Source organism: Mustela putorius, unplaced genomic scaffold (genome assembly GCF_011764305.1).
Source record: "Mustela putorius furo isolate JIRA1106 unplaced genomic scaffold, ASM1176430v1.1 tig00003836_pilon_pilon_pilon, whole genome shotgun sequence".
Taxonomy (NCBI): domain Eukaryota; kingdom Metazoa; phylum Chordata; class Mammalia; order Carnivora; family Mustelidae; genus Mustela; species Mustela putorius.
In genome coordinates, this window is record NW_025421989.1 from 36883149 (window position 1) to 36910284 (window position 27136).

Below are 27136 nucleotides of genomic sequence, written 5' to 3' on the forward strand. Positions count from 1 at the left end.
TAAAATATATTTGTCTGCTGGGGCCACCATAACAAAGAACCACACACTGGGCAGCTTCAACTACAGAAATGTATTGTTTCACAGTTCTGGAGGCCAGACATCTAAGATCAAAATGTCAGCCAGAAATGGTTCCTTCTGAAGTTTGTGAGGGAAACAACCATTCCTGGCCTCTCTCTTTGGCTTGCAAGATGGCCATCTTCTTCCCGTGCCTTCACATCATTTTCCTTCTATGCAAATCTGTTTTTCTTCACATGGTATTCTTTTCATAAATCACCAGCCATATTGCATTACGACCCACTGGAATGACATCACCTGAACGAATTACCTCTATAGCTACCCTGTTTCCAATTAAGGTCAAATCCTGAGATACTAGAGATTAGGACTTCCACATATGAATTTTGGAGGGGACACAATTCATCCCATTATGGGTTGTGACAGTAACTGCCTGGGGTGAGGTGGTCAGTGCAGGAGGGAGGGTAGAAAGCCCAGAAGCTGGAGGACAGAAGACGAGGACCTCAGGCATTCTCAAAGGATGGGACAAGGAGAAGAGGAAAGAGAAGATGGCAGACATGTAGAAAGAGACAAGGTGGAAATTGCATGATCAAAGGTCTCAGGTGCCAATGGAGGGCATGAACTTGGGGGATACATAGGGGAAGTCAGTTTGTCTGGTATTAGGGGAGTAGCAAAAGGAAGGTTGGAAAGGGAGCTGTAGCCTTTGTTCTGGAAAGCCTTGAACACAGGCTAAGTGGGAACACTGATGCTATGATTTCTGAGTCTCTTCCTTCTTTTGTCTACCTGAACTAATCAGCTTGGTAAGATTAAGAACCCGAAGGTTCATTCTTGTTTTAAAGCTGTTGGTTTGCATTGAGATTATTGAAGCTTATTGAAGATGATCAAGCCTCCAAATTATTGAAAAAGGGAGTTGACCTATTTCTGATAACCTTGAAATATTAATTAGTCTCCATGTGTTATTACTTAATCAGCCTCTATTTCCTATTCTAAGGGCATGGCAAGAGAGCAAAGAAACCATAGCCTGTCTCAGCTTTCAAATAAAACTCAGTCTCTTTGGAAAAACATCTGGGACTAATGTGGATACTAAAACTGGTACCTCACACACACCAGCTTCATTTGCTCTTTCATGAAGAAAATTTTCCTCTTATGGTTGCCCAGATCCACACGTCTATTATTCAGGATCTGATGTAGCATGGGCACCATTTGTGACCACATCCTCTGAAAACCACTTTAAGTGGGTCCGGAGTCTTTAAAAATAGGCTGGGCTCTGGCAGAGCTTGCAAGCATAGGAGGGAAAAAAGCAACAGCTTAGCTTTTTTGAAAATAGTTTTAATTTTAGCCCTTCTTTTCTTACTTATATGCCCTTACAGATCTCAGGATATTAGTGGAACTAATATTCTGAATTTCTTATTAAAAAAAAAAACACACAACATAGATTCAAACCGACTGTCTGATTTAAAGTCGTGGATGACAAAAAGCCCATTTTCTATATAGTTCTGGTCTCCTAAAAGTACTTAGCTCTGTGTTTTCTTGGCAAACCAGTCTGTGGGGCTGATTGAATCTCTCCACACGGTGACAGGACTTCTTAATTATTTCAATTGTGACTCCTGGGACACTTCTGAGCAGTAGTGTGTTTCCATTCAGCGGTGATATTAGAGCAAGTTGCTTCTAAATGGCTGTCAAGCACGTTGCCATGGCAATGGAGCCCGGCTGGTCATCTGGAATGGAAGTTCAAGTTCTGCCGGTAGTCATTCTCAGACTTGGTGTGCCATAGAAAGACTTATCTGTCTGGGTGTTTGTCTGAAACACTCACTCCCGGGACACCGCCCTCCCCCAAGCGTTCTGATTCAGGAAGTTTGGGGATGACGGTATTTATAACCATCTCTCCAGATGATGACCGTTCAGGTGGGCCACAACCTCATCATCAGAAAGACTGCACGCAGTACCCCACTATGACTGAAGCCGTGTCCCCTACAGAGTGATGGTCTTCATCCTTGTTGGGTCAATGTTCAGGGCTGCCCCCTCTTTCAAGTCTTCCAAACATCTGCATTCTGCCTGTTGCAGGGTCATTATATGTGAGCGTCTGCCATGCATATGCTTTGTGTTTATTTTCTGCCTTTTCTGGGTAAGATTCCCCAGCTCCACAAGCAAGGTCGGCTGTTAGTAATTCTCTGCTTCAATTGGCAAATGACCTACCAAGGACATGCAATTGAAATTAGCATATGCATTCTGAGACATCTACAATTTCCTTCTGCCTACAACTTCCTGAATAGTTTATTAAGGTGTGTGTATGGGGAGGGGAGGTAAATGGAAGAGCTCATGAAACCCCTTTGAAAGACCAGCACCTCATCTGCATGAGAAAGCAGCTCCTGGGGGCAGGATTAGAAGGGTGTTCTGGAATTCAAGAGTTCTGAACCTTAGGGTTTTTTTCCCCAAGGGGTGAGGATCAAGCATGTTGGTTTATGTGAATGAAAAGAATGAATTCTTTGTTGAAAATAGAGTTCAGTATCTTTGCAGTGCTTGCCATCCACCCTGGTGACTGGGTGATTTACCTTTATTTGGTTCTTTGTAAACTTCTGGAGGGACAACTATTAGCTAACTATCAAGGGGTAAAGCTAGCCCCTTGTTAGTATTGACTTGGAGCAGGAGGTGGAGCTTCTCAGCCCCTACCATTGCAGAAAGTCTAGCAGAGCCGGCTCAGTTGGAGGAATATCTAGTTATCAATTAACCTCTTAACTTCTCAGCTTCTCAAAGGATATCCTAGATGACCCTTTCTTCTGTTTAACAATCGCTAATAAATTCAACTGCATTTATTCAACATGCAAATATTGAAAGCACTAACCAACCATGTCTTAGGCATTGTGTTAGAAGCTGCTATCTGAAAGAGAGATTTTAAAAAACCCCACAATCTTTTCTTGGAAGTTTTGAGCCCCACTTTCTTCCCCGAATAGGTGGCTCAGACAGGACTTCTTCACAGGGCATGTACCAAATACGCCTATTTCGGAAACTAAAACCCACACAAGACAGCATGGGGGCTGGTACTTTATTAGTTCCTGGTGAGGGTGGAGAATCACCTTTCCAGTTCTACTTTGCATTTTACGAAGTGGAATGATCTTTTAGAACCGCAAAAACTCTCATTAAAGTGCTCTCGATCTTAAACCTCTCTTCCGGGCTGAATATGTTCAGATGCCTTCATTTTCTTCCACTTGGTCTGGGTTTTAAACGTTTTTCAAACATTATCGTTTCAAAGCAATTGAGTTTGCTGTCAATGGAGGCAATTTTTGCATGGAAAACACATTGCTACTTGGAAATTCAATAGCTGCAAAATGTAAGTGGGTAGTATGGAGAAGAGATGGTACCAGTGTGGGCTTTGGTGCCAGATACTTAAATTCAAATCTCATCTTGGCCAATTAGTAGTTGTTGGGAACTGAGCATGTTTCTTAATGTACAAGGCTCAGTTTTTCCCTGTGTGTGAGCGACTAGCTCCTTGAGGAGGATGTTGAGCTGATTAAATGGGTCACCCAGTATAAAGCATCTCGCCCATAAATGTCAGTTTCCTTTCTTCATTTTCCTGCTACCCCAAATAAGAACACTTAAGGATGGAAATGCATTAAGGGCAGGATGTATGTCAAAAGGAAAAGATGAGAGAGTTTTGGTCTTAAATGACCTTGATCTTTGGTTATTTATGGAGTTATCTCTTGGTTCTGAGAAGGTTTCCAATTAGGCTTCTAAAATGTATTGGCTATTATAACTAGAAGCAAAGCTGATCTCCTGTCTATTTTCTTCTCTGGGTCTGTCCATCCGTCACCCAGCCCTCCCACATTCTTTCTTTGAAATAAAATACTGTGGAAACAAGGTAGTTGGCCAGATGCATACTTTAAAGCTCTCATGGGGGACCACATGGTAATTCTTATTTAGGACTGAGTCTAAGAATCACAAGGGAGCTTTTTAAAACTTTTTAAAATGTTCTGGGCCCATCACAGACCTAGTAAATCCCATTCTCTGGACGTGGGGAGCTGGCATGGGAAAGGTGCCCAAGTGATACGAGTAGTAACCATTACTTTAGGGCAGTGTTTGCAAACTTGAGTGTGCATCAGAATCACCTAGAGGGCTTGGCTCTCCCCATTCTCCACTTCATTCCCAGACTCTGATTCTACAGATCCAGGGTGGTGGGGCCCCAGAATTTGCATTTATAACAAGATGATGCTGATGCTACAGGTCTGAGGATCGCCCTTGAGAACCACCGAGGTAAGGCTTTCTTTGTATTAATACAGTGGGAACTCGGTTACAACCTCAGCAGCCCTAAGCAGATACAAATAAATGAAGAAATAAGCCCCTTTAAGTCAAGTTGAAAGACAACAATTGTCAAAGACAATGGATGGCAAGGTTAAGAGGTGAAAATGACTGTCTTCAATAATGTGGATATTTTCGTTTGTTATTTTTATGATTCTGATGCCAGTGGCTTGCAGAGAAAGTAGACTTTGCACCTTACTAGTGAAGGTGGGCTATGAACAAGCAGTCAGCTGCTTCTGGAAAGGTGGGCAGCCTCTTGGGGACTCTCCCCCTAACCTTCCAATGGGCTGCAGGGAGATTAGGCACTGAGTTTGACACTAAAACCACAGGCCTGGATGCCCTCTTATGCTGCCGGTGTGGGATGAGGTGTCCCTCTTACCTGTGCGTGGTTTTTTTTTTTTTTAAGACTTTATTTGTATTTATGAGAGGTCAAAGAGGGAAACAATATATAGTTACATTTTTCGATGTTTTGGTCAGATCTCTATGGAAGTCTGCAACATGTGGCTTCCAAGCATCAGTCAGATGGAAGTGTGATTGTCAGGGTTTTCATGTCGGCAGAAGGGTTAGGCTTCTTCGTGTAAAATATTATCTTTCTGCTTGGGAAAAGATCTTCAAACAATTCCTCAAAATATGGATTTTTTAATGGAGCTTGAAAGACAAAGCCATAATTTTCACGGAGACCATGGAGTTTTCAGAAGACATTTAAAGAGGTGGATGGAATGTTGAGTGCTGTAAAAAGAAAAGTGTAAAAGAATCTGGGGGCTGGTAAGCTGCTAGATCACAGGAAATATACGGAGGATGAGCAGAGTCTGAAAATTACATAGTTTGGTCAATTTGATTATCAGTGGGTGGATTATTTGGTTTGTTGATTATCTGCAACAAAATTTTAATCCCAATATGGTTTCTTTCGGCTAGCTTTGCCTGCAATTAGCTAGCATGTGCTTGGGGAATGCCGACACACTATAATATTAGCTAGAGGAAAATATAATCGCCAAGGTAAATCTGCAGCCACTGCAATGTGTCCAAAAGCCAGACGCCACTGGGTTTTATTTTGGATGTGGTTTTGGATTATTCAGGCTCTAAAAATGCAGATAATCAGAAGGGGAGTGAACTCTTCCCTCCCAGCACGCGGGACTTCCTTTTGATCCCCTTCCCATAGCCCTGCTTTCAATGGGCTCCCTTCCTGCTCAAAAACCTACCTGAGCATCCTGCGCTGAGAGCTGGAGCACTGGCTTTTCAGTGCAGGTGTGCGGCAAATGCCAGGAACCGCACTGGGCTTCTCCCACTGTAGTTATTTGTAAATCTCTGCTGTCAATTTTAGGTGAGGTCTCCAAATGCCCCTTATGGGTCACAGGCAAGTATTGCTCTGTCCCCTAGGAAGCTGTGTACAGGTGAATGAGCAGAAGGTAGTAATGGACGGCCGCACAGAGTTGACGTTTAGCTATAAATAGAAATGCATTTTTCAGAGAAACCACAGTAAATTTAAATGGAAATTCCCCAGGAAAACAACTCAAACTTTCCCCAGGGTTCCTCCCTCCACCTGTTGGGATTAGGTTCAGCTGCATGTGACAGAAAACCCAAACCAAAAGAGCAGAAACAAATGTGAGTAAAATAAAATAAAATAAAAGTTAAAGGTCCATTTCTCTCTTATGCAGATAGTAGTTTTATGAAGTTATCCCAGTGAGGGGTTCCTGTGAGCTTGATGCTTAGCTAGGCTCAACAGGTGGAGTTCACCAAGATGCCTGCAGAAGCTCCAGTTTGTCTTTTAGCTGCCAGAAAAGCAGAAGGGTCAAGGAAGGGCATGTTCTTTCCCTATGGGGACCAATCTTGGAAGTTTCCCAGAACTCTTCTGCTCACACCCCACTGTCCCGAAGACTTAGTCATGTGAACACATCAGTGAGCCTGAGAAGTGTTGTCTTTATTCTGGATAGCTCTGTGCCCAGCTTTAAAAAAATGGTGGATTCTATTGCTAAGAAAGAAAAGCCGAATGGATATCAAGAGATAAATTAAGTCTCTGTCACACACTGCTTGTCTTTTATTAAGGGCAAAGCAAACAGACTTCCAGGAGGGCTGGTCTTCTATTACAGGTCGCCCTTATGGTTCAGAGGAAGAGAAAACCTGTTCTTTCTCTTTGTCTCCCTTCATAGTCTCTCCAAGTCCCCCTCTACTCCCTGCCCACCTTTCCCGTGGCCCTCACCTCAAGAAGCTGCTGTGATGGACCACTTTGGACGACTCATCAGGAAAAATTGTGCAAGTCTTTGAAATAGAAAAGAAAATTACTAAGTGTTTCGTCTAGTGTACCTTTCATGGTTATCCCCACTGTTCACTGTCATTGAGCTTTTCTTTTCTTTTCTTTCTTTTTTTTTTTTTTTACAACTCTGTAAGTTGTTGACAACTGATAAGAATGTGAACTATTTTTCCCCCACAGGAACACAAATTCATTGTGTCTGGAGGAATGCAATTGGTTATTGGCTCATTTTGCACATCTCTGTAATTTTGTCTCAGGATTCCTTTTCTGCTTATATATGTGTGATGCTTTGAATTCTTTTTGGAATAGGTTGTAAGAATTCACTAATTCCCTTATTAACTAATGAGTTAAACCTCTGACAGGAGTTCAGTTCTTGGGTGTAAGAGAGTCACAATTATACCTTCTTTAAAAAATTAACCTTTAGGATTCTTGAGCCTGATTTTGTGCCTGGTGTTTTGGTATATTCTGATGTTCTCAGTCGTCTCTAAGCACCCCCACCCAACCTATTCTCTGTGGGTTTTTCCTGTACGCTGTCATATTTAAAAAAACAAGCCTTAAAAGGCAGCATCATTAATAACATACTAATGGCAACACCATTTACTGAGGGAGGATTAGCTGGATGACACACACACCTTCCTCACCCCACACTGGTGAAAGGAGGGTGATTATACCCATTTTACAGGTGTGAAAACCGAGGTCTGGTGTGGCTCAACATCTTTTCCAAATTCCCATAGCTACAGAATGGCAGAGACTTGATTTGAGCTCAGCTCCAACTCCAAGGCCAGTATCTACTTCCCAGTTCCCTAAGCTCCAGTGTTAATGGCCAGAAGTGACCATTGCACCTTCCCTCTCCGGGATATTTACACAGTAATGGAGAATTGTGAGACCCAAAGTTTAACCCAAAGGGATGGCTTTCTACTAGTGGGATTTCAGACTTTTTTGGGGCTGAGATACTTCCTTGGGGCACAATTCCAATCACTCCACAAATTATTCCTTGCCTATTGAGCTTCTGAGTATAACTAGCTTTGCTGGGAGTGGTGAGTGTTGGAGACAGTGGAGTTCCAACTCTCTTAGACATGGGACACACAAAAGTAGGAGGCTCTCTCTTGCTTGCTACTCATCTCACAGAGGAAGAAACCAAGGGCCAGAGAAACATCTCTGACTTTTGGCAGGGGTGGATCTCCCTGCTAGAAGAACACTTGGCAAGTAAAGGATTTAGAGGGTGTGACACAGTGATGAGGACCCAGGAGGAGACAGCCAAGGAAGTGGAAAGTGTCTGAGATGTGGATTAGAAACTCTGAGGTTTGAGGGCTGATTCTGTTGTGCGTTGCTGGATAGGTAATTTTAGCTCTTTCCCCCTAAGGGCTCTTATCTTGAAAATCAGGGAGCTACGGTTTCTGAGATCTTTGCAGTGCTAAAAATCTTTGAGTCTATGAAACAAACACATTGGATTTATTCATCACTGTCAACTCTAAGTCTTCTTGCCTGTGAGGATAAGTCACATATCTCTTTTGTTCCACCACCACACTGGCAGTGTTCACATAATTACCTTCTTTGGTCCTTTTAATAATTTCTGGAGGACATCAGGAGATTATTCCCATTCCCATTTTGGAGATGAAAAACAGAGGTCAAGAGGTTCAAGAATCTACCCCAAAGGTCATATTTGAATTTCAGGGTTCCTACAGGTGGATTTTTGGAGCATTTTGACATGTCAGAGGATTGGGGACCTTTTTTTTTTCCTAAAGATTTTTTTATTTATTTGAGAAAAAGAGAGTGAGAGAGCAAGCACGAGGCGGGGGGAAGGACAGAGGGAGAAGGAGAAAGAGAAGCAGACTCCTCACTGAGTAGGAAGCCCCACACGGGGATCTTGATCCCAGGACTCTGAGATCATGACCTGAGCTGAAGGCAGATTCTTAACCAACAGAGCCACCCAGGCGCCCTGGATCTGGGGCCCTTAAGAAAGTCCCAAGTCCTCAATGCTGTGATGACAACTAAGCATGCTTTTTGCATGTGGTTTCAAACATTTCAAGAAATGATTTGGAAGAATTCTCTAGCTAGGAGAGGAAGAGTTGGCTTCATCCTGAAAATGGGATTATGAATACCCACCTTGCCTCTGCCTTCGGCTCAGGTCATGATCCCAGAGTCCTGGGATCGAGCCAGGCATTGGGCTCTCTCAGCAGGGAGCCTGCTTCCTCCCCTCTCTGCCTGCCTCTCTGCCTACTTGTAATCTCTGTCTGTCAAATAAATAAAGTCTTTAAAAAAAAAAAGAATACCTACCTTGCAAGGGTGTTGTGAAGATTAAATGAGATAATGCAGGTGAGACCCTTAGGACCCAGCTGGGCACACACTGGGCACATCCAAAGATCTGCTGACATTACTCATAATACTGTTGTGTTGGAGGTATTACTGTTCAGTAGTACTACTGTTCAAATATCTGAAAAGATATTTGCTCATGATACCTATCAATGAGGATGTCTTTGCCAATAGGCATTCAATTCCAGCACTCAGTATCAATACAATAGCCTTATGAGTATAACTCACTTATCTCTAATTTAAAATCAAATAAAATTCCTCTGGAGCAAAACAATCAGCTAATAGCATACAGAATATAAACACGATCATTGACTTGGGCAAGAGGCACATCTGTCTCTTTAATTTAAGCTGCTGGATTTGATGGCGTGTTTAGAGATTTTTTAAATTTATTTTTATTTTTTTTAAAGATTTTGTTTATTTATTTAATTGACAGAGACAGAGAGAGAGTGAGAGAGGGAACACAAGCAGGGGGAGTGGGAGAGGGAGAAGCAGGCTCCGAGTTGAGCAGGGAGCCCAATGCGGGGCTTGATCCCAGGACCCTGGGATCATGACCTGAACCAAAGGCAGACGCTTAATGACTGAGCCACGCAAGCTCCCCTAGAGTTTTTTTTTTTTAAGTACTTTTCATTTTTAGCATAAAACGAATACATTCACAAAGTAAATATTTCAAACAGAATAGGACTTTATAAAACCAAAACTGCTGACTAGACTATTTTTTCCCCCTAATCCACCTCCTACCCTTCAGAAATAACCCTGTTAGTCATTTCTGGAATCTTCCTAAGAATTGTTGGTGAATCTAGGTGTACTTATTTCTACATCTTCTTCGGAACAAAGCTAACAGGATTGTATTGTATTGTTCTGTGCTTTGGTTTTTTCCTCTTAAGAATGATCGTGGACTTTATTCTCTATCTGTTCATCTCTCTACATTTAGTATTCCAGGTATTAATATATCATAATATAGTTAATCTGTCCCTTCCCTTTGGTTACTCAGGTTATTTTCCTTTTTTCTTCCATCACAAACCACACGATAGTGAACAGCCCTGTAATGAGGGCTGTGTGTGGACTCAGCATTGCGCTGCCAATCATTACAAGATGCACTGGGGGCTTGAAGTTCCCCAAAGGACCAGCTGTGACCATCACAATGTTTATACTGTGACCAAAAGCAGTGACTACTGAAGAGAATGTGGAAGACCACTGCATTGCTCTTATTAGCATGCAAATATTTATTGGGATATTTATTGGGATTCTCCTTGAACAGAACAGATTGTCTCCTTAAGCCCGTATGGGTCACAATGTTACCATGAAACAAAAGAAGGGATTTGAAAGGGCTCTTGTCAAGTCAAAAGTGCTGTACAGTTGACCAGTCCTGTTCTGAGCAGCATTGTTTACTGGTTACTAGCATGTTCTTTTGGGATGAGGCTCACTGAGCCCCAAAGCCAAGGGCTCTGCTCCATCCTTCTCCATCAACCTTCTCATCAATCATTTACTGAATATATTCCATTTTGCCTACACAGTGGGTCCAGGTTGGGTTCTTTCCAAACCCTTCTCTTCCCCACTACTTTCTTTCAATATGCCATCCCATCTGGCCATAGGGAAGTCCTTACTGTGTGCTAGGCACCATTAGCAGTATAGTAAGTACACAGTCTTGCAAGGTATGTAACACCTCCCCCCTTTACAGGATGAGGGGAGAAACTGCGGATCAGAGGGGTTAAGTGACATCCACAGGGATTACACAGTCTGTATTTGGTGACCTGGGATTGAAACCTAGATGTAATAAACCCCTAAGGCCACGTGTTTACTTCTGTATCAGCCGCCTGCTACCTGGTCTCTGTTAAGACTCTTTCTTCCCCTCTGGTTAATTTTGCTAGATTAGGGTCTGTAAAATATCATTTAAAAACAATTTTCCACCCAAAAGCCTACAAAGACCTACTTCCCAAAACCATGCTGATTTTCTCAATGAAATGAAAATGTTAATCTTTGAACTCAGAACCTTAATGAACTTTCCAGAAAAATTGTCTGCCTGTCTTTGCCCCTCTATCACTGCAGGGAAAGAGTTTATTTAGGGAAGTTATAAGGAGATCTTTTGAGTCAGACTGACACAAGCTCCCATTCCTATTCTACCACTTACTAACTGTGTGGATTTGGGCAAGTGAGCTAATCTCTCTCTCTTTTTAAAAATATTTTATTTCTTTATTAGAGAGAGAGAGAAAGAGAGAGCAACCGGGGAGAGGAGCAGAGGGAGAGGGACAAACGGACTCCACACTGAGCATGGAACCTGATGAGGGGCTGGATCTCATGACCCTGAGATCATGACCTGAGCTGAAACCAAGAGTCGTTGGATGCTTAATCAACTGCACCACTCAGGTGCCCCTGTTTAAACCTCCGTGTCCTCATGCATAAAATGGAGGGACCATACTTATATTATCCAGAATCCTTACAACCCTACTGGTTACAAAAAGAGTCAGGGAGCTATTTTTCTGTTATTCTGTATCTAGCTCAAGACTCTGCACCTGGTGGGCGAGCCATGACAGCTACTGGAATGAATGGATTGAATGAAAGGTTTGTTAGGTGAAATAAGCTAAGCAAGGGACTGCCTTGAGAACTGGGGGGTGGTGTGTGTTTGTCTGCTGGAGGGACTGTGATGAGGAAGAAGATGTGGAAAAGACAGTAGTCTCCGAGGAAACACATTTGAACAGAAAAGCCATTAATGATGGTGCCTGACCCCCAATAGAGAGGCAAGGAAGTCTAAGAAAGAGGCATTGGTACATGTGGCTCCTCCTCGGCATCAGACAGTACTTGGGCTGATTTGTTTGTGCCTATCAGAGAAGTACGGTGAGACACAAGCTACATTCTGCAATCCCCATGACACAGTACGCACACGACTGAGGTCTCAACATTAGAGTGCTAGAGTTTGATATCCTTAGGAGGGATGTTATAATAAAGGTATGTTACTATTTAAAGGATTTTTGACTGATGTTCACTGTGGTTTCTTTACATTCTCTGAAGGCTTTTATTTACTTACCCGAGAAAGTTAGGGCCCATTAACATTAAAAACACATTAAAACATTAAAAACACTGTAGTTTCAGATTGACCATCTAAAAGTCACTTGACTGGGGGTTTGATGCTTCATGAGAGTGGGGTGAGGGGAGGGGAACAACAAAAAGCAGCAAAACAAACAAACAAAAAACCTCTGAGAGATACAGTCCCACCAATGTGGGATTGAAAATTGTTCTTTGTGTTATTATTTCACACCTGGGTCAGATCCGTGTTTGCCCAAACTGAAGTTTCCCTACATTTCTTTTAGATTTTTGTCTGTGGGAGTATATAAAATGGAGGGAGAGGCAGTGTGGCCTAGGGAAACAAAATAAAGGAGCAAAACAATCAAAAGTAAGCATGATCGTAAAATATATGAATATGTTCAAATTCAAATGATATTTTAGAAATAAGTAAATTTAAATCTGTGAGGAATAAGACAGATTGGTGCAGAAAAGCAAAACAAAAGAACAAGGATAGTGAAGAAATAGATCTGTTCATGTAACACCCACTGGTGTAAATGTTTGCTTCTTGGTATAATTTGAATAAAAAAAGCATAATATGATTTATTCCATCTTAAATGAAACCAAATGGCATTAGGGATCTCCCCAAGGAAGGACTTCAAGGGCATGAAAGGAGTTGTCCTAGGACCTACCTGCACAGGATACCAAGAATGTCTCATTGTGTATGTGTGTGTGTGTGCACGTGTGTATGTGCATGAACACGTGTGTGTAGTATGACAGGCATATAGAACACTCCAGAAAGGGGATAGTGGAAACCTGGGTGGAGTCCAGAAAAGGAAGAACAAATGGTGGGGTGTTGGTGTTGGTTGTATATACATCTGTAATGTATGCCTGGGTTTTTGAGAGCATCTGAGGGTTCTGCAAATGTAGCATTTGTCATTTAGAAATCAATAAACATTGGCAGTTTTGCATTTCCTCCTTTCTGTCTATATGCAGTGATTCTCAACCTTAGTTGCACCTTGGGGTCATGTGGGCAAGTTGCATAAAATAGGGTGCGTTATGACAGACCAGTTAAATCAGAAATTCTGGGAGCTGGAACCTGGGCAGTATTTTTTTTTTTAATTTCCCAAGTGATCCTAAAGCATTGTGAGAGTTAACCATTGGCCCAGAAGTATTGTTTAAAGTGCAGTGCTTGTAACTTCAATTAGGATTGTAGCCAGCAAACTACTTCTGGAATTTAAGGGTTCTTAGTGGCCATAAAGCCCTGAGACAGTCTTTAGATAACAGCTATGTATGGGTTTTTGTGATCCAAGTAGGAATCCTGGTTCCATCACTTACTATTGGTGAAGCCTTGAGGAAGTGCCGTACTTACCTGAACCTCAGTTGCTGCACCTGTAAATTGGAAATAACATTCATTTCATGGTGTCATTAAGAGGATTAAGCAAGAGAATGTACATATGCACAAATTATCTGGTACAAGTCAGCATTTGTTCCACACTTTCCACTCGTTCATCAGGCCCTGCCCCACCCAAACCAATGAAGATGTTTAAGACATTTATCAAATCTGCAGACACAAAACGGGGAACTGTAGCCAATGCAAGAAATGTTAGAATCAAAATTCCAAAAAGGATTTTGACAGGTTGGAAAGATGGCTGACACTTGCAAGATAAATGCAGGGACTTGAACTTAAAATTTAATAAAAAATATAGAGTCACGATTTATACCAGGACAGGATATGAGAGTAGTTCCTCTACACAAGGTCTGAAGTTTCACTGACAGATTTAATAAGGGGCAGCTGTGTAGTGTGACTGCTAAGAAACCTGATGTTGTTGGAAGTTGAATGAAGAGAAATGTGGAATGTCGGTCTCAGGACTGAATCTGATTTTTTTTTTTAAAGATTTTATTTATTCATTCGACAGAGAGAGATCACAAGCAGGCAGAGAGGCAGGCAGAGAGAGAAGAGGAAGGAGGCTCCCTGCTGAGCAGAGAGCCCAAAGCGGGGCTCGATCCCAGGGACCTGAGATCATGACCCGAGCCGAAGGCAGCGGCCCAAACCACTGAGCCACCCAGGCGCCCCCTGAATCTGATTTTTAAAAGCTCATCATACCACAACATATACAGAAGACCTACTGTGTGCCAAGCTCTGTTCTAGGCTGTGGGGATACAACCTCTTTGCCTCCTTGCAATTTAAATTCTATGAGGAGTAGGGCTGAAGAGACAATACACAAATAAATAAGTTATACTAGCTATTAGATAGATATAAGAGCTTAGGAAAAAATCAGCAGGGAAGGCAGAAAGGCAATGTTGTAATTACAAGGGGTTATTTGCAATTTCAAATAAGGTGACAGGAGCTAGCTTCATTGACATTTGGATAAAGATTTGAGGGCATTAAAGAATAAGATGTGGGGGAGGGGAGCACCTCAGGCGAAAGAACCATGAGCACAAAGATCTGGATGGAGGGTGTGCTTGTCTTATTCAAGAAAATGAAAGAAACCCTAATTGGAAAATTGCATTAAATCCGGGGCCTAATCTTTACTCTTTTTAGCTGAGTATAAAAGTAAAATATTTGGAAACAAAGCAACATGAAAAATACAAAATAAACTAAAGACAGTATAAATCACCCACTATTCAGGTATTCTTGACATTTTGGCATATTTCCTTCCAGGTTACAAGTAGACTGACATGCAGAAGTAGCAGAAAACAGCAAAGTTGAATTGAGATTTATTTTTTAGAGGCTCTTCAGAGCTCCATTTCTAGTTCCAGCGACTCTGTCTGTACTCCTAGAGTGTGGCATTCAAATTTGGGCCTTAGCTTACTTTCAAATTACTACAGGTCAAATGTAGCCTCTGACATTGCTTTCAAATAGTTGAAATTGCAAATGTTTATGCTACAGATCCTTTGCATTCAAAGGTGGATAACTTTTAAAGACAGCAACTTTGGCAGATAAGAAGTGTCCTCTCGGAGCTTTCATTATTATGGGCATTGAACATTTTCCCCTATGTTTATTGCCCATTTGTAATTCCCCTTCTGTGATTTTCCTGCTTGTCAATAACCCTTTACAAAATGTGCCACCTCAACTAGAGTGCTTCTACGAGATGCTGAGCCAAATGGCGAAGACTCTTTTTGTTATAGGTTGCAACCTTCAGTGGTAAGTTGTTACCAAAAATGACTGCAATGATTCCACCCAGGCCATGTGCCCTTTTGTAACATGATTTTGCCTCTCCTTTTACCAAGAGGTAGAGTTGATTTTTCCTCCTTTAAATTTTGGCTGGCCTTGCAACTTGACAGTAGAACATGGCCAAAGTGACAATGTGACTTCCCGGCCTAAGACTTCAAAGGTTTAACAGCTTCTGATTTTGCCCTTTTATGAGAGAGTTGCCACAAAATGAAACTCAGGTTGGGTGACTGAATGAGTGACCAAGTGGAGAGAGAGAATCCACATGGAAGAGAATCCAAGTGCCCACCCAAGAGACAGCACCAATCATTTATTAAGGAGTGGGACTTCAAAAATAGATGGTTGAGTGGGCCCATCTTCTATCCTCCAGGCCCAGTGGAGTCACATGGAACAGTGAAGAGCTGTCCTGTTGACCTGTCCAAATTTCTAACCCACAGAATAAAGAGTAATAAAAATGGTGGTTATTTTTAGCCACCAAATTCTGGGGTATACAGTCATAGATAATTGACATGTAACAAATGTGGGAACATGGAATTTTTACTGTTTTCCTTTGAAGTGCTCCCATTGGGAAGCAGGACTAGACTTTTTTTATGTTGCTCTAAAGAGCAGAACTAGAACCTGCTCCAGGGAGGAGGTCACATGGAAGCATGTTCTTAGCTGGATATAAGAGCTGACAATAAGTAGGTGCCAACAATGGAATGGGTTATTTTGCAAGGTAGTGAGCTAGCTGTCCCTGAAGATAGTCCTAGAGAGCCTGGATGACCACTGATCAGAGACACCCATCATGGGGACCTGTCAAGTCCCTTCAAGTATTATGACTTCACTAGTGGGTGAAGGGGAAGGGAAACTGGATGCTGGGATTTTTAGTCAAATATGATCACTAAAAGTTACTCAGAGATGAGTTTTCTGTTTGTAGAGTATCTTTATTTTCCATCTTGGGTTCTTTTACTGTTAAATTTTTAATGAGGAGCTCAAAATAAAGGTAATGGTCAAGATATTAGGATGGCTTAATTGTCATAAACATGGTGATTTGGGATAATACAATGGACAGTACTTTATCTTGCTTACAATTCTAGTTTCTTTCTTTCTTTTGAGAATCCAGTGGCAGGATTTGAGCCCTTCCCCACTCTTCACCTCCACTTTTATATGGAAGACTCCTATGAATTTAAATTTTTTAAGAGAAAGACAAAACATTCTTGAATGATAATAATGATGAATGTTTGGTTACACAACAGTCTGGTAAACTATTCATCTATGTTCCAAATGAAGGACCAAGTTTTGCTCACCAAGAAATAATATTTGTAATATACATAAAAGCACATAATAATATGTGCTTTTAGAATATCTCTGCATTCTTTCTTCCCTTCCATTCTCATTGCTACAGACCCTTCAGAATACAGAGGTAAGGAAATGCTTAAACAGAAATCTGTAAGCAAGGTCTTTGTAAGTCATAAGTCAGAGGCTCCCTGTGCCCATAATGGCATGTTAGAAGAAAAAAAATCTATGACTGTGGTTGAAATAGTCAGATGGAAACTATAAGCTCTAAAGAGATTTCTTTGGCTTCTACAGTTCTTTACAGGAGTCTGTGACCCTGGGACATGAAAGGGAGAAAATAAATATTTCTCAATTCTAAGTAATGAAATAATATCACCCATACTTTGAATTTCCAAGAAAATGATAGTAATATAAAATTTGGAGCCTGTTTTCAAGGTTGGAAGGAAGCATGAAGTAGCTACCAACTTGGCAGATCTCAGTGTATATTGATGGAAAATTACGATCTATAATTATTTTCAGGCTGGGAGAAGGGGAAGAGTAACATCTTCATTAGACATATTTAGGTATGAACTCCATAATTTGGGTAAGCTGGTTGAAGTTTAATGAACTTATATACCTAAGCCAGGTATGGCTGCCTTGGTTCTTGTCAATACTTTTGGCTGTATGGGACTGTTCTTCCCTTTAATAGAGAAAAAAAGTCCAAGCTTTTATGAAACAAGTAACAGCATGATAAAATTTAACTTTGAACGAGCCATACATGTATGGATATCAAGTTTCCAAACTAAAATATAAGACCAAAATGCAATTTGAAAATGATACTGTTAAGTTTGGGTAAGAATGGATTCTTAGAAGGTCCACCCTCCTTGGTAGTGAATGGGAGAGTACTGAAATGGGGGCTTTCTCCCTTAGTCAATCCTAATGAATGGCTCTTCTGTGGGATGACTCAGAGTGTCTGACATGTGTTTCATTCAGTTGGGGATATAGTACCTGGGGCTTGATCTTCATCCGAGAAACCTGGAGCTGTTTGCGGTGTCAAGATCAGGGTAGCTATGCTATCCTATCAAGGGTTTGGTGGGGCAAGGGATGGGACAGGATGTATATGCTTATTTTAAAGGAAATTTCACTCTAGATAGAAGCATTCATTTTAAACTTTTCTTACAAACATGCGTGTGAAGGAAGAGGACCATATGGGCCAATTCAAAGATCTACCCTTGAGAGGGACATTTTATAGGGAAATAGAATGGCTAAATAATAATTTTTGGTACAAAATATGACAGACTGGTTTAAGATCACTAGGCTCTTGACTTATAGTCAGCTATCAGTCACCTTGGTAGGTAATTCATTTCTTAGAGCCAAGACTTAATCCCATTGAGGTTTTTTTTTTTTTGGAAAATTGTTTAAACATTCTTCAGAAAAGGGATTGTGAATTATATTCTATTAAAAAAAATTCTGTCCCAGATTAGGTTTGAAGGAAGTTTTCTTTTACTTGCATTTCTTAGTGACTAAGGAAGTAATCACAAGTGGCCCCAGAGTTCAGAGATAGAGCTACCTGAAAGAAAAGAACTGTGAGGGGCATGGAGGGGGGACACCTGGGTACTCAGTCAGTTAATTATCTGATTCTTGATTTCAGCTCAGGTCATGATCTCAGGATGGTGAGATTGAGCCCTGCATTGGGCTCTGCACTGAGCATGGAGCCTGCTTAGGATTCTCTCTCTCCTTCTCCCTCTCACACTCTTTCTCTAAAATAAATAGTTTTTTTTTTTTTAAAGAAAAGAACTGTAGGGAATGTTGCCTGGTAATTGATGTGTAAGAAAGAGTCATTTTCAAACATCTGCCAGGACCAAAGGGTAGAGAGTAAGTTGTTTAAGTAAGATTTTTCTACCTCTACCTACCACCACCATCACTGTGGTGTATAGTGTTCAAATATGGCTGCCAATCATTCCTCCCATCTCTGTACACACTTCTGGCTCTGCTCACTGAGAGGTAGAGTCTGTCTTTTCTTCCTTTGAATCTGGGCTGGGATTGTGACTTGCTTTGACCAATAGAATTTGGCAGAATTGACTCTTAGCCTTTAAGAGGACTAGTGGATTGGACTTAATTTTAAAACCCAGAAGCCAGGTAAGAAGTCTGCGTATCTGAAAGCCAGGGTGTTTTGAGAAAGCCCAAGCTCACCATGTGGAGAGGTCACATGGAGTGAGATGTCCCTGCTATTGCCACCATCCCAGCTAAGGTTCTATTTTGAATGTACCAGCCTCAGCAAAATCAGAACGGCCCAGGTGAATCCAGGTCAGAAGGGTAGGTGTGGGGAAAGAGAGGTAATGTGCAAGTTGAGGAAGTAGACCAGAAGTCACCTTGCATACCTTCCCTTTGTAAGATTCCAATCTGAAGCCCTAGCTGGGAAAGCAAAAAGTTACAAGGCTAAATCAAGTGCATGGTTTTGCCTCCTGTCTTGGACTGGACATTCTAATTTTGCAATTGAGATTCTTTTGTGGTGCAAAATAAGCATAGGACTGTCTTTTACCTAAAAGGGAGCAGAAAATTCATGGGCCTGCAGACATTTTCATTCAGGGGCAGGGAAAGTCACTCCCACTGAATTACCATTAAGAGGGAAGTGTGAGGACAATCTAACAGTAAAGTTGAACTTTCATTATTTCATAAATTATGCTTGATCAAAGTATACTGATCACCCTGCACATGGCCAGAAGCCCAACAGCCCACTTGTCAGGGAGAAGCTTACCTTTTCCTGAGTCTAAGACACTGCTCCCATTTCTTGGCAGCCCTGGGTTCCTGACTATCATTCTGAGTTCTCTTGCTATTGCCCTTTCTGACCCTTCACTGAGGATCCCCAAAGGAAAAGGTCTCCCTTTCCCCAATTTCCCAGAAGCATCATCCACCCAAGGAAATTCTATATAGCAACATTTTAATAGTGTCAGCTACTCCAGTAAATGACTTGAAATTAACTCTTATAAATCCACATTCTTAGTACTCTTAGGCAGTGGGAAATTCCCAGTGACTGCTGCTTACCTTGGATGATCTCATCTCTCTTCTGTGGTATCCAGCCTTGGAACACCCACATTTCTTCTAATTTCTAAAGCAGAAGAGTTCAGCTCCTCTTACCTATCCCAGACTACTTTCCAGATTAACAAAACGGGTCTTTAAACTTGTTAAGGCACCTGCTACACACTGCCTTAGGCACACGATAATGGCCGACTAACATGTATTCCTGTTCTGCACCGGCCAGGCCCACATGTTAAGTCCCATATGTGTACTCTACAATGTGGACATTGCAACAACCCCAGCGTCTCATTTCATAGTGAAAAAGCTGGGGTACAGAGAGCTAAGTAAAGTGTTCAGGTCACACAACTGGATAGCTGAATTAGAACTTGAATCCAGGGCTATAGGGTACAGAGGCCAACAACTCAACCATGGTCCTAGCTCCACCTTTAAAATGATAACTCTCTCTTTTGATGATGCCATCCTTAGGTAAGACCTCACTTCCCAGTAGTCACTGTTGAGAAACTATATGCACATTATTTGTCCCCTGTTTAGAACTAGTACCACAAGCGGCTTGGAGTTTTCCCCCTTATTTCATTTTATGGGTACTTTTCCTGAATGTTGAGAACTTATCATTTGTTTTAATTTTTTAAATTTGAATATAGTTGACCCACAATATTACATTGGTTTCAGGTGTACAACATAGCGATTCATCAAGTCCATACATTATGCTGTGCTCCCCGCCAAGTGTCGCTACCATCTGTCACCACACGATGCTAGTACAATACCATTGGCTATATTCCCTGCGCTGGCTCTTTCATCCTCAGGGCTTATTTATTTTTATGTTTAATATAAAAATGTTCAGTGGCAGTTGATTGAAATTATGGTGATGTGGAATGGTTTGAGATGGCATTAGGAATTTGATACTTCGATCCTACCACAATCTCTTGCTCATACTCCTGAGATGCCTGGAGAAATCATCCTCCTGGGAAAAAGCCAAGAAACGGCAAAGCAGTATTTTCTCATGAGCTGTGGCTTTGTCTCCAAACCTTCACTCTGAACTCCAGTGATTTCTACCAGGCTTTGAGGAGCTAGCTAGGGGCCTAAAAGTGCCTTCCTCCAAACTATAGTCTTACTCCTCAAGGAGTGAAGGGCATTCTGACTCCTTCCTGAAGTTCCAGAAGAAGGAAGGAAAATTCTCTTTCCTTCATGTTCCTTTACAAATATATGCTCAGTGCTATTGACCTGCTGGGCAGTGCAGAAAATGTCGAAGACCAAACTCCATGCCTACTGCCATGCAGTTTATAGCCTAGTGGAGAGACAGACATTAAACAGCATAGCATGCAATGATGAGAATCATTTATAACATGTGCTCTGAAGAACAAGGATAGGATGGGATGGCCACTCTGAGATCTTGGAGGTGAGCAGGAGCCAGGCAGGTGAGGGTCAGGGTGTGTCCCAAGCCAAGAGAGTAGTAAGTGTGAAGGTCTGGCATCAAGAAAGGGTTTGATGAGTTGCAGGCACTGGGTCTTAACAGCAGATATGGGGCAAGTGGCATATCAAATGATATGGAGTAGGGCCTTTGAGACTATGGTAAATATGAGAGTTATTCCCCGCCTTTTGATAACCAGACCCAGACCCAGACTCTTGCCTCATTCTGTATGGTCCCAGTGGGTGTTGGGCAGGGACGTCACACAAGGTAGGCCAATCAGAGTGCACGTCTTGAGGATTTGAATGTTAAATAGAGTGATCAAGGATGGAGAACATTCAGGGCCATTGTTCTGAGCGTTTGTGTGAAGAGGTTTTCTGTAAGTTTCTGAGATTCCTAGAGCCCATGAATCTCCTGTCCTTTCCAAGTCCTGCTTGTTCAGCTTTTCCTTTAATTCTGGTTGAAGTTAGGTTTGATTGCTGTGACTCGCAACTAAAGAGACCAAATGGTAAAATCCTCAATTATTAGTAATCAAAGTAGATTAGGAAGCCAGCAATGTTGACCTTTAGAGGTTAGCATGGGCCAGACACGAGGCAATGTATTTTAAAAAATCACTCTGGTCTCCTTGCTTCCTCTTTTGCCCCCTTCCCTCCTCTCCCATAACCCACTATGAGAGCCTTGTACAGCCCGGGTGAGTGTTGGGGTGTGTTCAGCCTAGAGAAAGGGCAGAGAAGTCATAGAAAATGAGACAAAGGTGAGAGCCCACTTATTTCAATGCCCTGCTGTAGGTAGGAGAGAGAACTTGGTGGCCTGCTCTCTCTCTCTCCTGCCACCCTCCCAGCACAGGTGGTCTTGATGTGTCCCATCTTCTGAGTGGGGTACCTGAAAACCTTAATACACAATGATTCCATCAGCTAGAAACGATGATCCTCTGAGAGTCTTGCAATTCACCCAAGCAGATCAGTACTCACCCTTGTGTGTAGAATGAAATAAAGGCCTTAATTTGGATATATCCTTCCAAAAGGAATGAAGTATGGAAGAAAGGTGGAGGCACTGCTTGTCTTTTGAAGTCAGCAGGGGGTTTCTAGAGAGTGGTGTCAACTCTTCTATTTGCCCCTGCCTGCTGGGAGGCAAATTTCTTCTCTGATTCTAGGCTTCCCAGGCTAGATGGTCAAATTTTTAAGCCTCCCAGGGAAAGGCTGCAATAAATACCCATGACCAAAAGGAATCTGTGACTGAGGGTACAGAGGAATTTGTGGTGGAAGAAGAATTTGCCCATACAGCAACCTAGTTCTGTGAGGGCTGAGTTCTCTGGACTGAGGTAGGATCTGTGGACTTCCTTGGTCAACGAGAATAGTCCTCACTGGCTTGGTTCATGGCCATGAACAGAGGAACACACATCATTCTCGTTGAAGTTCCAGAGTAGGAACTGGATAGACAGAGGATTTGAGTGGGTTGTTTGTCCAGGAAGGTCCCCCCACTGAGAGTGCCCTGCATTTCTTGCACAGCCCATAGATTTTTGCCCTCAGCTCTTCTCAGACCCTGATCCAATTTTCTGTGGACAGAACAGGGACACAGACACAGAGCACGCTGCTAAGATGATGGTAAGTTGGGGTGGAGAATCATGGTTGGGCTGCTGTTCTCTATAGGTGTCTGACGGACCTATGCATTCTCAGAGCCCTTCTAGGTGTCCTGGGTGGGCACCAGTTCCCATCTTCTCCCTGTAATGTATTTCCAGTCAAGTTCTTGGCTATGCAACAACTCCCACTGTCCTGTCCCTTGCATTACAATCTCATTGTTTTAGTACAGAACAGGGCTGTAGAAGCCGTCTAGATCAGCTACTCCACTTTATGGACATGGAGACCAGGAGTACTATAACCTACATATTTTAGGATAGAAGTGTCATGGCCAAGTCCTGAAGAGGAAAAATGTGATTGTTAAGGTCAATTTGAGATGGTTATATAAATGGAGTCATACCATATGGGTTGTTTTTGCATCTGGCTTCTCTAACTACAAATGAAGCTTCTGAGATTCACCCACGTTGTAGTGTGCATTGATGGCATGTTTCTCTTCATTGCTGGGTAGTATTCTGCTGTATAGACCCAGTAGCACATCCATTCACCTGTTCATGTGCCTGTGGATTGCCTCTGGCTTCTGGCTATTTTGAGTAAGGCCACCAATGAGCATTCTTGTACGAGTCATTGGATGAACATATATTTTTATTTCTTTGGGGTAAGTAGCTAGAATTAGACTTACTAGCTCAGAAGACTTAGATTTTAATACCAGCTGTGCCACTAATTTGTTGTTGCTTTAAGCAAATTATATACCTTCTCTGTGCTTCAGAGGACTCATTTATAAAAAGAAGGGGTTGGACTATATGGATCCCTGTGAGCTGTTCTCCTTAAAGCCTCTACATTCTGAATCTGTTGGTTGGGCGGGGAGGGGAGTAAACAGTGAAGGGTTGAGTCTCCCCCTTACACGGCCCACATAGCCTGACTAAATGTCGAAATGTTGACCTTCCCCATTGGAGTTTATTTGAAGAGGGAAGTGTTTCATGATTCAGAATGTTTAAAAATCATTGGCCTACATAATCTCTCAGATTCCTTTGACTCTAAAATTTTTGGAGTTGATGAGAGAATTTGCCTTCTTCCAAACTTCCATGAGTAATGTTCTGGGAACAACATCTAAGATCACAGAAGAGCCAGCTTGGGTGAAAATTACCTCTCTTTTCTCTCTCTCTCTTTGGCAGAAGGTGAAACTAAACTGTAACTGAGCTGAAATACAAACTCAAAAGAACATTGCAGACTTCCAGTTCAGACGAGATGGTATATGCATATTTCTCCCTGCTCTTCCTTGCTAAATGTGATTACAATCCCTGCAACTCTAATTCAGAAGGCAGCCAAAGGAGAAATCTTAAAGGTGGTAGGAGAAAGAAACTGGTTTGGGACTCCCAAATTAAAACCACAATACAGCTTAAGGGCATTGTAATGTCAGTCACCCCCACTCAACAGAAGAAAATGACCAGGCCTGGGGTTTCCTAACCCATACCCTAGCAACAGAAGACACCCAGCTGGGCTTGTTTCTCTCCTAGGTCAGATGGAAGTCCTTCTGACAACACCAGGCAAGCCCAGAACCACTGGTAAAGGAGTTCATTGGGGAGCAGTAAGTGGCAAGGGTAAGGCTATCCTTCCTCGCCCAGCCTGAGATTCCTCTCTTCTCCCAAGAGATACTGAGAGATGCCTAAGCAGGCAGCTCCAGCTAGAGAGATCCCAACCCAAATGGCCCAGCAGGCCAGGTAGTCTCTTTGTCCGCATGGGCTTACGACTCCCCTCCCCCCACCTAGAGACACCTGCCTGCCTGGCCTAGGGAAACCCCTCCCCACCCAGCAGCCCGTAATAAAACAAAACAAAACCTGGAAAATCTCCATAGAAAAATAAACGTTTTCAAAAGAGAGGATATACAGATGGTGAATAAACACACGAAAAGCTGTTCATATCATTAGCCTTCAGGGAAATGCAGAATAAGCCCACACATTAAGATATCACTACACACTTATCAGAATGGCTAAAGTAAAAAATAGTGATGATACCAAATAGTGGCAAGGATGTAGGGAATCTAGATGTCTCATGCACTGCCGGTGGGAATGCAAAATGGTACAGTGATTCGGGAAAACCATTTGGCAGTTTCTTTCATTTTTTTAAAAGATTTTATTTATTTATTTGACAGGGGGAAAGAGAGGACAAGCAGAGGGAATGGCAGGGGGAGAAAGAGAGAAGCAAGCTCCCCGCTGAGCAGGGAGCCCGAAGTGGGGCTCAGTCCCAGGACCCTGGGATCATGACTTGAGCTGAAGGCAGAAGTTTAACCAACAGAGCCACCCAGGTGCCCCAGTTTGGCAGTTTCTTAAAGAACTAAATGTGCAACTACCATATGACCCAGGGATTGTACTCTTGGGCAATTATCCCAGAGACATGACAATTTAGGTTCACCCAAAAACCTGTACATGAATAGAAACTTAATTCATAATAGTCCCATACTAGAAACCCAGATGTCTTTTGGCTGGTGAAGACTTAAATAATTTATAACACATCCATACCATGGCATACTTCTCAGCAGTCAGCAGGAAAAAGGAATGAACTATGGATACAACTTGGATGACTCTCCAGAAAATGATATTGAGTGAAAAAAGCCCATTCCAGAAGGTTATATACTCTGTGATTCTATGTGCTTAACTGTTTTGAAATGACACAGTTTTTAGAAAGGAGAACAGATGAGTGGTTTCCAGGTGCCAGAAATTAAGGACCTGGGTGCGGCAGGAGAGAATATGGTGGAGGGGGCCAGAAGGAGGTGGGTGGGATCATGAAAGGGCAGCAAGAGGGATCCTTGTGGTGACGGAATGTTCTGTATCTCCACTCCGGTGGAGGTCACAAGGACCTGTGCATGGGGTAAACTGATATTAAAACAAAACACACTCACACACAATTGAGCACAGGCAAATATGGGGAACTCAGAAGACGATGGCTGGATTCTATCAATGTCACTGCTCTGGTTGTGGCATCAAGCTATAGCTTTGCTATAGTTACCCCCTGGGGGACACTGGTAGAGGCTACACATCTCTCTGTATTACTTCCTAAACTTGCACTTGCATCTAACAATGATCTCAATCAAAAGTGCAATTAACAAGGGAGGGCTTTTCAAAAACAAGGCAGTAGATGGTGAGTGAACACATACCTGGATCCCCGGAAGGACAGATGTTTGAGGGAGTCGGGGTTGCTCTTCATTTCCAGAGAGCACAGTGACTGCGGAGGTCTCCTTGTCAGAATGTGAGATGCTGGGCTGCCACGGTTTCTTGCTCCTGAGGAGAGTACTTAAAGCTCCTAACACTCTTTTTTTCAAATTTAAAAAATGAGGTAACCTGCTTTGAGGTGGGGGAGGGGCTGCCAGTAAATGAGACTGTAATTAGTGAAGTATTTTCAGGAGCACTAGGGCTCTTATCCGTTCGTTATACCGGATCCAGGATGTTTTAATTGCCCTTTTATAACAAGTGCCTTGACAGACACTTTTGTCTTCACTCGATGTGTGAAAAAAAAAAAAAAAGTCCACAAACTAAAACACTACAGCTTAGAAGAAACACCCCTTCTGAGAGAGGATGTTTTGAATATAACATCACATCGTTGATGGAATTTAATTATATACGAGCAGGTAAGTTTAGCACCTTGTAGCCAATTTTTACAGTTGTGATTTTAGGTTTCTGTAATATATTTACTTATATTTAACTTAACTTTTTCTAAACACTGAATCTGCAGGGAAGTTCCCCCTCTAAGTCAAGGCTGGCTGCGAGAGACAGAGATGATTGAACTTGCAGGGCTGTGGAGCACTGCCAAGAAGGGGTGACAAAGCAATGTTTTGGGGAGTCCCTTGTGCCTGGTCCAGACCCCTCCTTAAGACAAACACTCCTACCCCAGCTGCTGGGAGTACGGACTGTAGATGTGCCCCTCCCTGGAATCCTTCAGGGGGCTTCAGGGGACTTCCTCACCCAAGGCAAGGTCACCTCCCAGGGATGACCTGGGATCTATGACTGGCCGAGCCCCCGGCCTCCATCTGCGACAGCTCTGAGGGGCCCTCCCAGCTCCTGAGAGTCACATCAGGACTGGCTGAGGTTTCAGCTGCAACCACCTTGCCAGCTGCTTCGGCTTTCCTCATTCCCTTGGAGTTGTATCTCCTCAGAGTCACCTTCCAGGGAACCCAACCTGGGACAGGGTCTTTGACTGGGTTCCCAGAAAGCAAGTCTGAGGAGAACTTGGGTTCACGTAGTTTACTAGGGAGGTGACCGTGGGTATCAGGAGTGAGGGAGCAAGAGGGAGAAACAGGAAAGGAAAACAAGCCAGTAAGAGGTATGTCGTCAAGCAGGTCATGGCTGCGGGCCCCTGCGGAATCAATCCCTCTGGAGATGCCTGAGGAACATGTAGGGTCTGACTCAGGTTCGTCTCAGCAAAGGCTGGGGCGTTTATCCACATACGTTGGCCTGCAGTTAAAAGATTGTTCCCTAGGGACACATATCCCCCAGACTTCTGGCTGGCCTGTGCACACACTGAGCCATTTCTCAGGGTTTCTGTGAGCACTTTACTACAGAAAGTCAAAGAGGCCCAGCAGATATTTGAGGTGGGATGCTTGGCAGCTGGCAAGGACATTATCTACTATAGTTGAACCAAAATCAGAAGTGAGTAAGGGTCTGTGGCGGGGGGCACTCAAAGTGTCTGCTAATGGGGGGAAAGTTCCAGCCTCTTACTCTGACCAAAGTCAGAGGAGCTCCTATTAGGGGGGTTTTCCACACACTGAGTGACTGTGTGTGTGTGTGTGTGTCTGTGTGTAGCACAGAACTGGCAGGGGAAATAAAGGAGGT

The 27136-nt window shown here is 42.7% G+C and overlaps 1 long non-coding RNA gene across 3 annotated transcripts; it reads right to left on the bottom strand.

Moving 5' to 3' along the window:
- On the bottom strand, nucleotides 1-25566 carry LOC106006064. Of its 3 annotated transcripts, none has more exons than XR_001179911.2 (5): nucleotides 25465-25566; nucleotides 13236-13255; nucleotides 5505-5746; nucleotides 4762-5034; nucleotides 1-2204 (listed from the first exon to the last, which is right to left on the bottom strand). It is a non-coding gene; the product is annotated as an uncharacterized LOC106006064 (long non-coding RNA). The 3 variants fall into 3 exon arrangements; XR_001179912.2 differs by lacking the exon at nucleotides 1-2204 and adding an exon at nucleotides 6503-6561 and having other exon boundaries at nucleotides 2219-5034; XR_001179910.2 differs by lacking the exon at nucleotides 1-2204 and having other exon boundaries at nucleotides 2219-5034.
- Between the last annotated feature and the right edge of the window lie 1570 nt (nucleotides 25567-27136).